This window comes from Pristiophorus japonicus, chromosome 4 (assembly GCF_044704955.1).
Source record: "Pristiophorus japonicus isolate sPriJap1 chromosome 4, sPriJap1.hap1, whole genome shotgun sequence".
Lineage (NCBI taxonomy): Eukaryota > Metazoa > Chordata > Chondrichthyes > Pristiophoridae > Pristiophorus > Pristiophorus japonicus.
This window is the reverse complement of record NC_091980.1, coordinates 82,730,648-82,742,837: the sequence shown is the minus strand read 5'-3', so window position 1 is coordinate 82,742,837 and position 12,190 is coordinate 82,730,648. Positions and strand designations below refer to the sequence as shown.

Below are 12,190 nucleotides of genomic sequence, written 5' to 3'. Positions count from 1 at the left end.
GCTCCCAATTGGGGTGCTGGGGAATTTCGCCCTCTTTGTTCCTAAAATGTTGACATGGGAAGCACAGACTTCCATCTGAGTTCTGCTACACATTGTACAGAACTGTCCAGTAGAGTTAGAAATATTAAGAATAGATATGATCATACATAAAAGAAAATAAAGTCGCAAAGATTTTGTGGTCGAAATTTGGTACCGCCGTTTTTGAGGCAGTGTCACCGTCTGAGTGGTGATTTTACCGCCAGGCATTAGGTGCAGGCTCAAACTGCCAAATTCAGTTTTACGCCCAAATGTGAGACAGCAGCGCTAAACAGTGGTGTTGCACACTCATCCTCAGCACCAACGGGGCAGGAGCTCAGAATTACTGAATTTCGCAATGGGAGACTGCTGGCATGTTGGTTGAAGAAACGAACGGGAAGAAAAACTAAAAACTAAAACTTCTCCAGCCCACACACACACTTCCCCACTGTTACAACTAATGAAAGCATGCAGAAATAAAGAAAGAAAAATACTTCTTCAACTCTTGGACACCAATGGCCGCCTGGAACCTTCTTCCCCTACACTTCCCTCTGATCCCATCCCTTCTTCCAATCTCACCCCCTGCCATATTTTCACTATCCCCTCTGACCTTCCTCTCTTTGACCCCGAACGATCAGTCCTCAGCAAAAGTCTAACCTTCATCCCCTTACGACCCCACCTCAATGAATTTCGAGCTCGGCACAATGCCGAGCTCTTTTTTCCGCTGCCGTCACCTCCGTGCGCACTTCTTCGGCCAGGAGTCTTTCCCCCCCACCCGCACAGCTGACCCTTTCTCATGCTTTCACAATTCTCGCTTTACCTGGACCCCTCCCTCTGGCCTCTTACCCTCTCTTGATCTTTTCATTGCAAACTGCCGATGGGACATCGGCCATCTCAATTTCTCTGCTCTCCTCACTTACATGTACCTACCTCCCTGTGAACTCGCAGCACTCCGCTTGCTCAGATCCAACCCCAACCTTGTCATTAAACTTGCTGACAAGGGTGGCGCAGTTGTTGTTTGATGAACCGCCCTCTAACTTGCAGAGGCTGATCGCTAACTCTCTGACACCTCCTCCTACCTCCCCCTGGACCATGACCCCACTACTGAACATCAAGCCATAATTTCCCAGACCGTCACTGACCTCATCTCCTCTGGAGATCTTCCCTCCACAACCACCAACCTCATAGTCCCCAACCTCACACAGCCCGTTCCTACCTCCTTCCCAAGATCCACAAACAGGACTGCCCCGGTAGACTCATCGTTTCAGCCTGTTCTTGCCCCACAGAACTTATTTCTTCCTATCTCGACACTAATTTTTCTCCCCTTCTCCAGTCTCTTCCCACCTACATTCGCGACGCCCTCCGTCACTTTAATAGTTTCCAGTTTCCTGGCCCCAACCATCTCCTTTTCACCATGGACGTCCAATCCCTCTACACTTCCATCCCCCACCAGGATGGCCTGAGGGCGCTCCGCTTCTTCCTCGAGCAGAGGCCCAACCAGTCCCCATCCACCACTACCCTCCTTTGCCTGGCTGAACTTGTTCTCACATTGAACAACTTCTCCTTTAACTCCATTCACTTTCTCCAAATTAAAGGTGTTGCTATGGGAACCCACATGGGTCCTAGCTATGCCTGCTTTTTCGTGGGATATGTGGAACATTCTTTGTTGCAGTCCTACTTGGGTCCCCTCCCTCACCTCTTTTTCCAATACATTGAAGACAGCATCGGTGCAGTTTCCTGCTCTCGCCCTGAACTTGAAAATGTCATTCACTTTGCATCCAATTTCTACCCTTCCCTCACCTTCACATGGTCCATCTCCAACTCTTCCCTTCCCTTCCTTGACTTCTCTGTCTCTGTTTCTGGAGATAGGCTTTCAACCAGTATCCACTATAAGCCCACTGACTCCCACAGCTACTTGGACTACATTTCCTCCCACCTCGCATCCTGTAAGGACTCCATTCCGTTCTCCCAGTTTCTCCATCGCATCTGCTCTGACGACGCCACCTTTCACACTAGTGCCTCTGAGATGTCTTCTTTTTTCCTCAACCAGGGATTCCCCTTCACCAAGGTTAACATAGCCCAAATATTCCTTCCAGGTGAAACAGCGATTTACTTGTACATCTTTCAATTTAGTATACTGTATTCGCTGCTCACGATGTGGTCTCCTCTACATTGGGGAAACCAAGCATAGATTGGGTGACCGCTTTGCTGAACATCTCAGTTCAGTCCATAAGTGTGACTCTGAGCTTCCGGTTGCCTGTCACTTTAATTCTCCACTCCACTCCCACTTTGATATCTCCGTACTTGGACTCCTCCACTGTTCCAATGAAGCTCAATGCAAGCTCGAGGAACAACACCTCATCTTTCGTTTAGGCACTTTACAGCCTTCTGAACTCAACATCGAGTTCAACAATTTCACAGCATAATCTCTGGCCATCTTTGGCTCCCTTCCATGCCCCCCCATCTTGTATTTTTTTCTTCTTTCTTGCATTTTTTTTCTCTTTGTCTCTAATGGCAGCTGGTCATTACTCTGCCATTCACACCCTATCCAGATTAACCTTGATCTAACCTCTATCATTACCATTTCAATTTGGCCCATCATCCCTTTTGTCTCTCTAATCTCTCCTGCCTTCCACCAGATCACAGACCTTCCCTTTTGTTCTTTTTTCCCCTCCCCCTTTTAGTGCCTAAGAATGTGCTCTTTTCGAACATTCGGCAGTTCTGATGAAAGGTCGTTGTCCGGAAACGTTAACTCTGTTTTTCTCTCCGCAGATGCTTCCCTTCCCATTGAGATTTCCAGCATTCTCTGTTTTTATTTCAGATTCCAGCATCCGCAGTATTTTGCTCTTGTAAAGAGAAAAACTTACCTTGCCCTCTGGGCAATTCTGCCCGAGATCTGCTATGTACTCACCACTTTTTTCAGGCTGTACAATCGCCGGGATGGCCGCTGTGGAGACCAAATATCGTGAGAGTGGTGCCAAAGATGCATTGCACGCTGGAAGACATCACCACATGGGTGGTGTTACCTCTTGGCACCTCTACCAAAGACCCAACTGAATTTCTCTGACCGATGGTAGGACTTTGCCGCCCGTAAGCCGCCTCTCGCCAGTGACAACGGGTGGCGTTAAAAACGGAATTTCAACCCCTTTGTTTCTGTTTTTTGAATGTAACACCTGAACCATCTACATCACTGGGTCTATTAAACAGAGAACAGAGCTGGCAGACTCACTTATCATCATCATAGGCAGTCCCTCGAAATCGAGGAAGACTTGCTTCAATTCTAAAAGTGAGTTCTCAGGTGACTGTACAGTCCAATATGGGAATTACAGTCTCTGTCACAGGTGGGACAGACAGTGGTGAAGGAAAGGGTGGGTGGGGAGTCTGGTTTGCCACACACTCCTTCCACTGTCTGCGCTTGGTTTCTGTATGCTCTCGGCGACGAGACTTGAGCTGCTCAGCACCCTCCCAGATGCTCTTCCTCCACTTAAGGCGGTCTTGGGCCAGGGATTCCCAGGTGCCAGTGGGGATGTTGCACTTTATTAAGAAGGCTTTGAGGGTGTCCTTGAAATGTTTCCACTGCCCACCTGGGACTCGCTTGCCGTATAGGAGTTCCGAGTAGAGCGCTTGCTTTGGGAGTCTCATGTTGGGCATGCAGACAATGTGGCCCACCCAACGGAGCTGGTCGAGTGAGGCTAGTGCTTTGATGCTGGGGATGTTGGCCTGATCGAGAACACTGATGTTGGTGCATCTATCTTCCCAGTGAATTTGCAGGATATTGCGGAAGCAGCGCTGGTGGTACTTCTCCAGCACTTTGAGGTGTCTACTGTATATAGTCCACGTTTCTGAGCCATATAAGAGGGCGGGTATCAGTACTGCTCTGTAGACGATAAGCTTTGTGCCAGATTTGAGGTCCTGGTCTTCAAACACTCTCTTCTTCCAGTGTGCCAGTGCAGCCTTCTGTCACCATTTATTGTTAGCACATGGTAAACAGTTATTCCGCAGACAGTTATGACAAATCCATTGAGGCAACTATGAGTTTGGATGTTGGCTGAGCTTTGACATCCAGAACAAATGTGAACAGTCCAGTGGTAACCAAATGTTCAGGTCTAAGTCTGAAAGTCAGGGGGAGAGTAAAGGGGAGTCTTTGGATCTAAAAACTATTAATAAAGCCTTTCTATCTTAATAATTTACTCAGTAATAATAAATATACCTTTTCCAATCAAAATCGCACTCTAAAATCACCTTTCATCTCAGAGATACAGAGGTGCTGCTTTAGCTGGAAGTTCCTGATCTCCACAATGGCGGCTCCGTGCCCTCCGCCAATTCCTGGCCACTTACCATTGCGTAAAACCACCTTTTCCAGGACGGTATGCAGCTCCGGTGGTATGTCAGCAGTATGTGATGAAAATCGCACTTTTTAGGCGGTATGCAGATGGTCTTGCATGGCGGACGGTGTGCATACCGCTCGGCGGTATGTCATTGATGACTATTCTGCTGAGCAGTATGTCAGCGGTATGTAGCTGTTTTCTGACCAAAATCGCCCTTTTGGGCGGTATGCGGGTGTTGTACGGCAGGATGTTGACCAATTTCGGGCACTGGGTGTGGTCTCATTATGGCCCTATTGCAGTAAGACGTCTTTACTCTTATACTCAAATCCTCTTGTAATAATGGCCAACATACCATGTGCTATTCTAATTGCTTGCTGTACCTGCATGTTAACTTTCAGTGATTCGTGTACAAGGACATCCAGGTCCCTCTGAACACCACATTTCCTAACCTCTCACCATTGAAAAAATATTCTGCTTTTCTATTTTTCCTACCAATAACTTTTCCAATCAAAATTTTGATTGGATAACATCACATTTCTCCACATTATAAGAACATAAAAACATAAGAAATAGGAGCAGGAGTATGCCATATGGCCCCTCGAGCCTGCTCCGTCATTTAATACGATCTTGGCTGATCCAATCATTGAATCACGTCCACTTTCCTGCCCGCTTCCCATAACCCCTTATTCCCTTATCGGTTAAGAAACTGTCTATCTCTGTCTTAAATTTATTCAATGTCCCAGCTTCCACAGCTCTCTGAGGCAGCAAATTCCAGAGATCCACAACCCTCTGAGAAAATAAATTTCTCCTCATCTCAGTTTTAAATGGGCGGCCCCTTATTCTGAGATAATGCCCCCTAGTTCTAGTCTCCACCATTAGTGGAAACATTCTCTCTGCATCCACATTGTCCTCTCATAATCTTATACATTTCGATAAGATCACCTCTCAATCTTCTGAATGCCAATGAGTAGACGCCCAAACTACTCAACTTTTCCTCGGAAGTCAACCCCCTCATCTCCGTAACCGTGTCCTTAATAATAGATTCTAGCATTTTTCCTACTACTGATGTCAGGCTAACTGGTCTGTAGTTCCCTATTTTCTCTCTCCCTCCTTTCTTACATAGCGGGGATATAGTAGCTGCCTTCCAATCTGCAGGAACCATTCTAGAATCTATGGAATTTTGGAAGATGACAACTAATGCATCTCTAGTGCCACCTCTTTCAAAACCCTAGGATGTAGGCCATCAGGTGCCGGGGATTTATTAAATTTCAGTCCCATTACTTTCTCCAGTACTATTTTTTTACTAATATTAATTTTATTCTCGCTAGACCCTGGGTTCTCCACTATTTCCGGGATTTGCTAATTTATTGTTCTGTAGCTGCTATGCGACAAATCTGTACAGAGATCTCACAAATATGTGAACATGTTCTTTTTTCTAAATAAAAAATTTAATAGCTTAGCATTTGACACACTTTCAATCCAACTCTAGTTCAGAAAGTCTTGCTTTTGGAATGAGACCTGAAACAGTTAACAGAATACTTCTCCTGTACTGTTTTCCAGAGTTTATCATTTTCAGGTAGTAGTAAGCTGTCTTTTGTTCAACAACATTGTGTGAAGAATATAATTTAAAAATATTGTGTTCCAACACAGATGAGACTGCACACAGGGAGGTTAAAGTAACAGTGACCTAAATCTTTAATAAGACATTCCAGAGTGAGGAACAGGCCCGAGGGGCTGGCTTATATACAGTGCTCCCAAGTCAAAGTGAAAACTACTTACAAGATGAGGTGGTCGGGAGCCTTTCTTTCCCTGGTGGGCCGCCTCGGTACAAATGTCTGTTCTGGTGTGTTGGCTGTGCCCTCGCTGGGCTGGCGTGTTGTTGGCCCTGCAGGGCTGCTAGGTGAGCCTGGCCTTGTTGGGCTGTTGGGCATGATGGGTTCAATTTCCTGGTCCGGCGTGGTGTCGTTGATCCTTTGGGTGTGTGTTGTGGGCTCGAAAAAGGTGGTGTCTGCTGTGGGTTGTTCAGGGCAGTCTGTGAACCGCAGCCTCATTTGGTCCAGGTGCTTTCTGCAAATTTGTTCATTGTCTAGTTTGACTACAAACACCCTATTCCCTTCTTTAGCTATCACCGTGCCCGCGATCCACTTGGGACCATGTCCATAGTTTAGCACATACACAGGGTCATTCAGATCAATTTCCCGTGACACAGTGGCGTGACCATCGTTTACATTTTGTTGCTGCCACCTGCTCTCTACCTGATCATGCAGGTTGGGGTGAACCAGCGAGAGTCTGGTTTTAAATGTCCTTTTCATGAGTAACTCAGCCAGGGTCACCCCTGTGAGCGAGTGGGGTCTCGTGCGGTAGCCGAGCAGTACTCAGGACAGGTGGGTTTGGAGTGAGCCTTCTGTGACTTATTTAAGGCTCTGTTTGATGGTTTGTACTGCCTGCTCTGCCTGCCCATTGGAGGCTGGTTTAAACGGGGCCAAGGTGACATGTTTGATCCAATTGCGGGTCATGAATTCTTTAAATTCGGCACTGGTGAAACATGGCCCATTGTCACTGACCAGTATGTCAGGCAGGCTATTGGTGGCAAACATGGCCCTCAGGCTTTCAATGGTGGCGGTGGCGGTGCTTCCTGACATTATTTCACATTCAATCCATTTTGAAAAAGCATCCACCACCACCAGGAACATTTTACCGAGAAACGGGCCCGCATAGTCGACATGGATCCTCGACCATGGCCTGGAAGGTCAGGACCACAAACTTAGTGGTGCCTCTCTGGGTGCGTTGCTCAACTGAGCACATAAGCTGCATTGTCGTACACAGGACTCTAAGTCAGAGTCGATATCGGGCCACCACACGTGGGATCTGGCTATCGCTTTCATCATTACTATACCCGAAATGGCTTGTGATCGGTTTCCAGCTCAAATTTGAGGCCAAACAGGTACTGATGCATTTTCTTTACCCCGAACACACACGCTAATGCCTCTTTCTCAATCATGCTGTAGGCCCTCTTGGCCTTAGACAAGCTCCTGGAAGCACAGGCGACAGGTTGCAACTTCCCCGCAACGTTAGCTTGTTGTAATACACACCCAACTCCGTACGACGACGCGTCACATGCTAGCATAAGTCTTTTACACAGGTTATGCAATACAAGCAGCTTGTTGGAGCATAAAATGTTGCTGGCTTTCTCAAAAGCAATTACTTGTTTTTTTCCTAACACCCAGTTCTCACCTTTGCACAATAACACATGTAGGGGCTCTAAAAGGGTGTTTAATCCCGGTAGGAAGTTATCAAAATAGTTGAGGAGTCCCAGGAACGACTGCAGCTCTGTGACGTTCTGTGGCCTGGGTGCATTCCTGATAGCCTCTGTCTTGGCGTCTGTGGGCCTAATGCCGTCCGCCGCGATCTTCCTCCCAAAAACTCCACTTCTGTTGCCATGAAGATGCATTTCGACCTCATCAACCGCAGCCCTACGCGATCCAGTCATTGGAGGACCTTCTCCAGGTTTTGTAGGTGCTCGGCAGTGTCCCGACCTGTGACCAATATGTCGTCCTGAAAGACCACCGTGTGTGGTACCGACTTGAGTAGGCTCTCCATGTTTCTCTCGAAGATCACGACAGTCGACCGAATTCCAAACGGGCATCTGTTGTAGATGAACAGTCCCTTGTGCGTGTTGATGCAGCTGAGGCCCTTCGAAGACTCTTCCAGCTCCTGCGTCATGTACGCTGAAGTCAGGTCGAGCTTGGTGAACGTTTTGCCTTCTGCCAGCATCGCAAATAGGTCGTCTTCCTTAGGTAGCGGGTATTGGTCCTGCAGCGAGAAACGATTAATAGTTACTTTATAATCGCCGCAAATCCTGACCGTGCCATCACTTTTGAGTACTGGAACAATCAGGCTGACCCACTCGCTGAATTCCACTGGGGAGATGATGCCCTCGCGTTGCAGCCTATCCAGCTCGATTTCCACTCTCTCCCTCATCATGTGAGGTACCGTTCGCTCCTTGTGGTGAATGGGTCGTGCCTCTGGGACCAAGTGGATCCGCACCTTTGCCCCGGAAAAGTTTCCAATGCCTGGCTCAAAAAGGGAAGGAAATTTTTAAGAACCTGGGTACATGAGGCCTCATTGACATGTGCTAGCAAACGGATGTCATCCCAGTTCCAGCGGATTTTGCCCAGCCAGCTCCTTCCACGCAGTTTGGGGCCATCGCCCGGGACAATCCAGAGTGGCAGTTCGTGCACCGTGCCCTCGTAGGTGAGCTTGACCATGGCGCTGCCCAGGACAGTGATGAGCTCTTTGGTGTATGTTCTCAGTTTCGTGTGGATGGGGCTCAGGGCTGCTCTGAATGCCTTGTTGCAGCACAGTCTCTCAAACATCTTTTTACTCATGATGGATTGGCTAGCGCCAGTGTCCAGTTCCATGGCTACAGGTAAGCCATTCAATTTTACGTTTAGCATTATAGGTGGACATTTCATCGAAAATGTGTGCACCCCGTGTACTTCAGCAGCTGCCTCCTCTCTCTGAGGCTTGAAATTGCTTTGATCCACCATGGACCGATCTTCCTCTGCCACGTGGTGGTTAGCAGGTTTTGCAGAGCTTGTAGCTCGTTTGCAAGCTCGTTGGAGGTGCCCCATTGTTCCACAGCTCTTGCAAACATACCCTTTGAAGCAGCATGAATAGGCTGAATGGAAGCCTCCACAACGCTAACAAGGTGTGAATTGCCTTGCATTCATCCTTTGTTGGGAACTCTGAGTCATAGACATAGACATAGACATAGAAAATAGGTGCAGGAGTAGGCCATTCGGCTCTTCGAGCTTGCACCGTCATTCAATGAGTTCATGGCTGAACATGCAACTTCAGTACCCCATTCCTGCTTTCTCGCCATACCCCTTGATCCCCCTAGTAGTAAGGACTGCATCTAACTCCCTTTTGAATATATTTAGTGAATTGGCCTCAACAACTTTTTGTGGTAGATAATTCCACAGCTTCACCACTCTCTGGGTGAAGAAATTTCTCCTCATCTCGGTCCTAAATGGTTTACCCCTTATCCTTAGACTGTGACCCCTGGTTCTGGACTTCCCCAACATTGGGAACATTCTTCCTGCATCTAACCTGCAAAAACCCGTCAGAATTTTAAACGTTTCTATGAGATCCCCTCTCATTCTTCTGAACTCCAGTGAATACAAGCCCAGTTGATCCAGTCTTTCTTGATATGTCAGTCCCACCATCCCGGGAATAAGTCTGGTGAACCTTCGCTGCACTCCCTCAATAACAAGAATGTCCTTCCTCAAGTTAGGAGACCAAAACTGTACACAATACTCCAGGTGTGGCCTCACCAAGGCCCTGTACAACTGTAGTAACACCTCCCTGCCCCTGTACTCAAATCCCCTCGCTATGAAGGCCAACATGCTATTTGCTTTCTTAACCGCCTGCTGTACCTGCATGCCAACCTTCAATGACTGATGTACCATGACACCCAGGTCTCTTTGCACCTCCCCTTTTCCTAATCTGTCACCATTCAGATAATAGTCTGTCTCTCTGTTTTTACCACCAAATTGGATAACCTCACATTTATCCACATTATACTTCATCTGCCATGCATTTGCCCACTCGCCAACCTATCCAAGTCACTCTGCAACCTCATAGCATCCTCCTCGCAGCTCACACTGCCACCCAACTTAGTGTCATCCGCAAATTTGGAGATACTACATTTAATCCCCTCGTCTAAATCATTAATGTCCAATGTAAACAGCTGGGGCCCCAGCACAGAACCTTGCGGTACCCCACTAGTCACTCCCTGCCATTCTGAAAAGTACCCATTCACTCCTACTCTTTGCTTCCTGTCTGCCAACCAGTTCTCAATCCATGTCAGCACACAACCCCCAATCCCATGTGCTTTAACTTTGCATATTAATCTCTTGTGTGGGACCTTGTTGAAAGCCTGCTGAAAGTCCAAATACACCACATCAACTGGTTCTCCCTTGTCCACTCTACTGGAAACATCCTCAAAAAATTCCAGAAGATTTGTCAAGCATGATTTCCCTTTCACAAATCCATGCTGACTTGGACCTATCATGTCACCTCTTTCCAAATGCGCTGCTATGACATCCTTAATAATTGATTCCATCATTTTACCCACTACCGATGTTAGGCTGACCGGTCTATAATTCCGTTTTCTCTCTCCCTCCTTTTTTAAAAAGTGGGGTTACATTGGCTACCCTCCACTCGATAGGAACTGATCCAGAGTCTATGGAATGTTGGAAAATGACTGTCAATGCATCCGCTATTTCCAAGGCCACTCACGGATGCAGTCCATCAGGCCCTGGGGATTTATCGGCCTTCAATCCCATCAATTTCCCCAACACAATTTCCCGACTAATAAGGATTTCGCTCAGTTCCTCCTTCTTACTAGATCCTCTGCCCCCTTTTATATCCGGAAGGTTGTTTGTGTCCTCCTCAGTGAATACCGAACCAAAGTACTTGTTCAATTGGTCTGCCATTTCTTTGTTCCACGTTATGACTTCCCCTGATTCTGACTGCAGGGGACCTACGTTTGTCTTTACTAACCTTTTTCTCTTTACATATCTATCGAAGCTTTTGCGGTCCGTCTTAATGTTCCCTGTAAGCTTCCTGTCGTACTTTATTTTCCCTGCCCTAATCAAACCCTTTGTCCTCCTCTGCTGAGTTCTAAATTTCTCCCAGTCCCCGGGTTCGCTGCTATTTCTGGCCAATTTGTATGCCACTTCCTTGGCTTTAATACTATCCCTGATTTCCCTTGATAGCCACGGTTGAGCCACATTCCCTTTTTTATTTTTACGCCAGACAGGGATGTACAGTTGTTGTAGTTCATCCATGTGGTCTCTAAATGTCTGCCATTGCCCATCCACTGTCAACCCCTTAAGTATCATTCGCCAATCTATCCTAGCCAATTCACGCCTCATACCTTCAAAGTTACCGTTCTTTAAGTTCTGGACCATGGCCTCTGAATTAACTGTTTCATTCTCCATCCCAATGTAGAATTCCACCATATTATGGTCACTCTTCCCCAAGGGGCCTCGCACAACGAGATTGCTAATTAATCCTCTCTCATTACACAACACCCAATCTAAGATGGCTTCCCCTCTAGTTGTTTCCTTGACATATTGGTCTAGAAAACCATCACTTATGCACTCCAGGATATCCTCCTCCACCGTATTGCTTCCATCTGGGTCACCTGAGGTCTGCCGGCAGTTGCAGACTCGTGGGTTCTGCCCTGCACATTTCTGCTCGCAAACACAGTTCCAGTTAATTTATGAACATTGCTAGCAGTTGTGTGCTGTGGGATTTGTTTGGTGTTATCACTGGTGGACTTAAACACCTGTGCTATCGCAATATCCTTACTGAGGGTCCGTGTCTCTACAGTCAAAAGTTTTTGTTGGATGGTGTCATGGCCAATGCCCAGTACAAAAAAGTCTCTCAGCATTTGCTCCAGGTAGCCATCAAACTCACATTGTCCTGCAAGTCGCCTTAGCTCAGCGATGTAGCTCACCACTTACTGACCTTCAGATCACTGGCACGTGTAGGACCGATACCTCGCCATCAACACGCTCTCCCTCCGGTCAAGATGCTCTCGAACCAGTGTACACAGCTCCTCATACAACTTATCTGTGGGTTTCACCGGAGCCAGAAGATTCTTCATGAGGCTGTAGGTCGGTGCCCCGCAGATTGTGAGGAGGACCGCTCTCCTTTTTGCAGCGCTTCCTTCTCCGTCCAGCTCGTAGGCTACAAAGTACTGGTCTAGCCGTTCGACATAGGCTTCCCAGTTCTCACCCTCCGAGAACTTCTCCAGGATGCCCACAGTTTGCTGT

General features: G+C 47.3%; 1 long non-coding RNA gene across 2 annotated transcripts in view; it reads right to left on the bottom strand.

Moving 5' to 3' along the window:
* The window catches only part of LOC139262099 (uncharacterized), an 80,695-nt gene that overhangs the window by 51,571 nt on the left and 16,934 nt on the right, over positions 1–12,190 (bottom strand). The gene's annotated exons all lie outside the window — the stretch shown is intronic.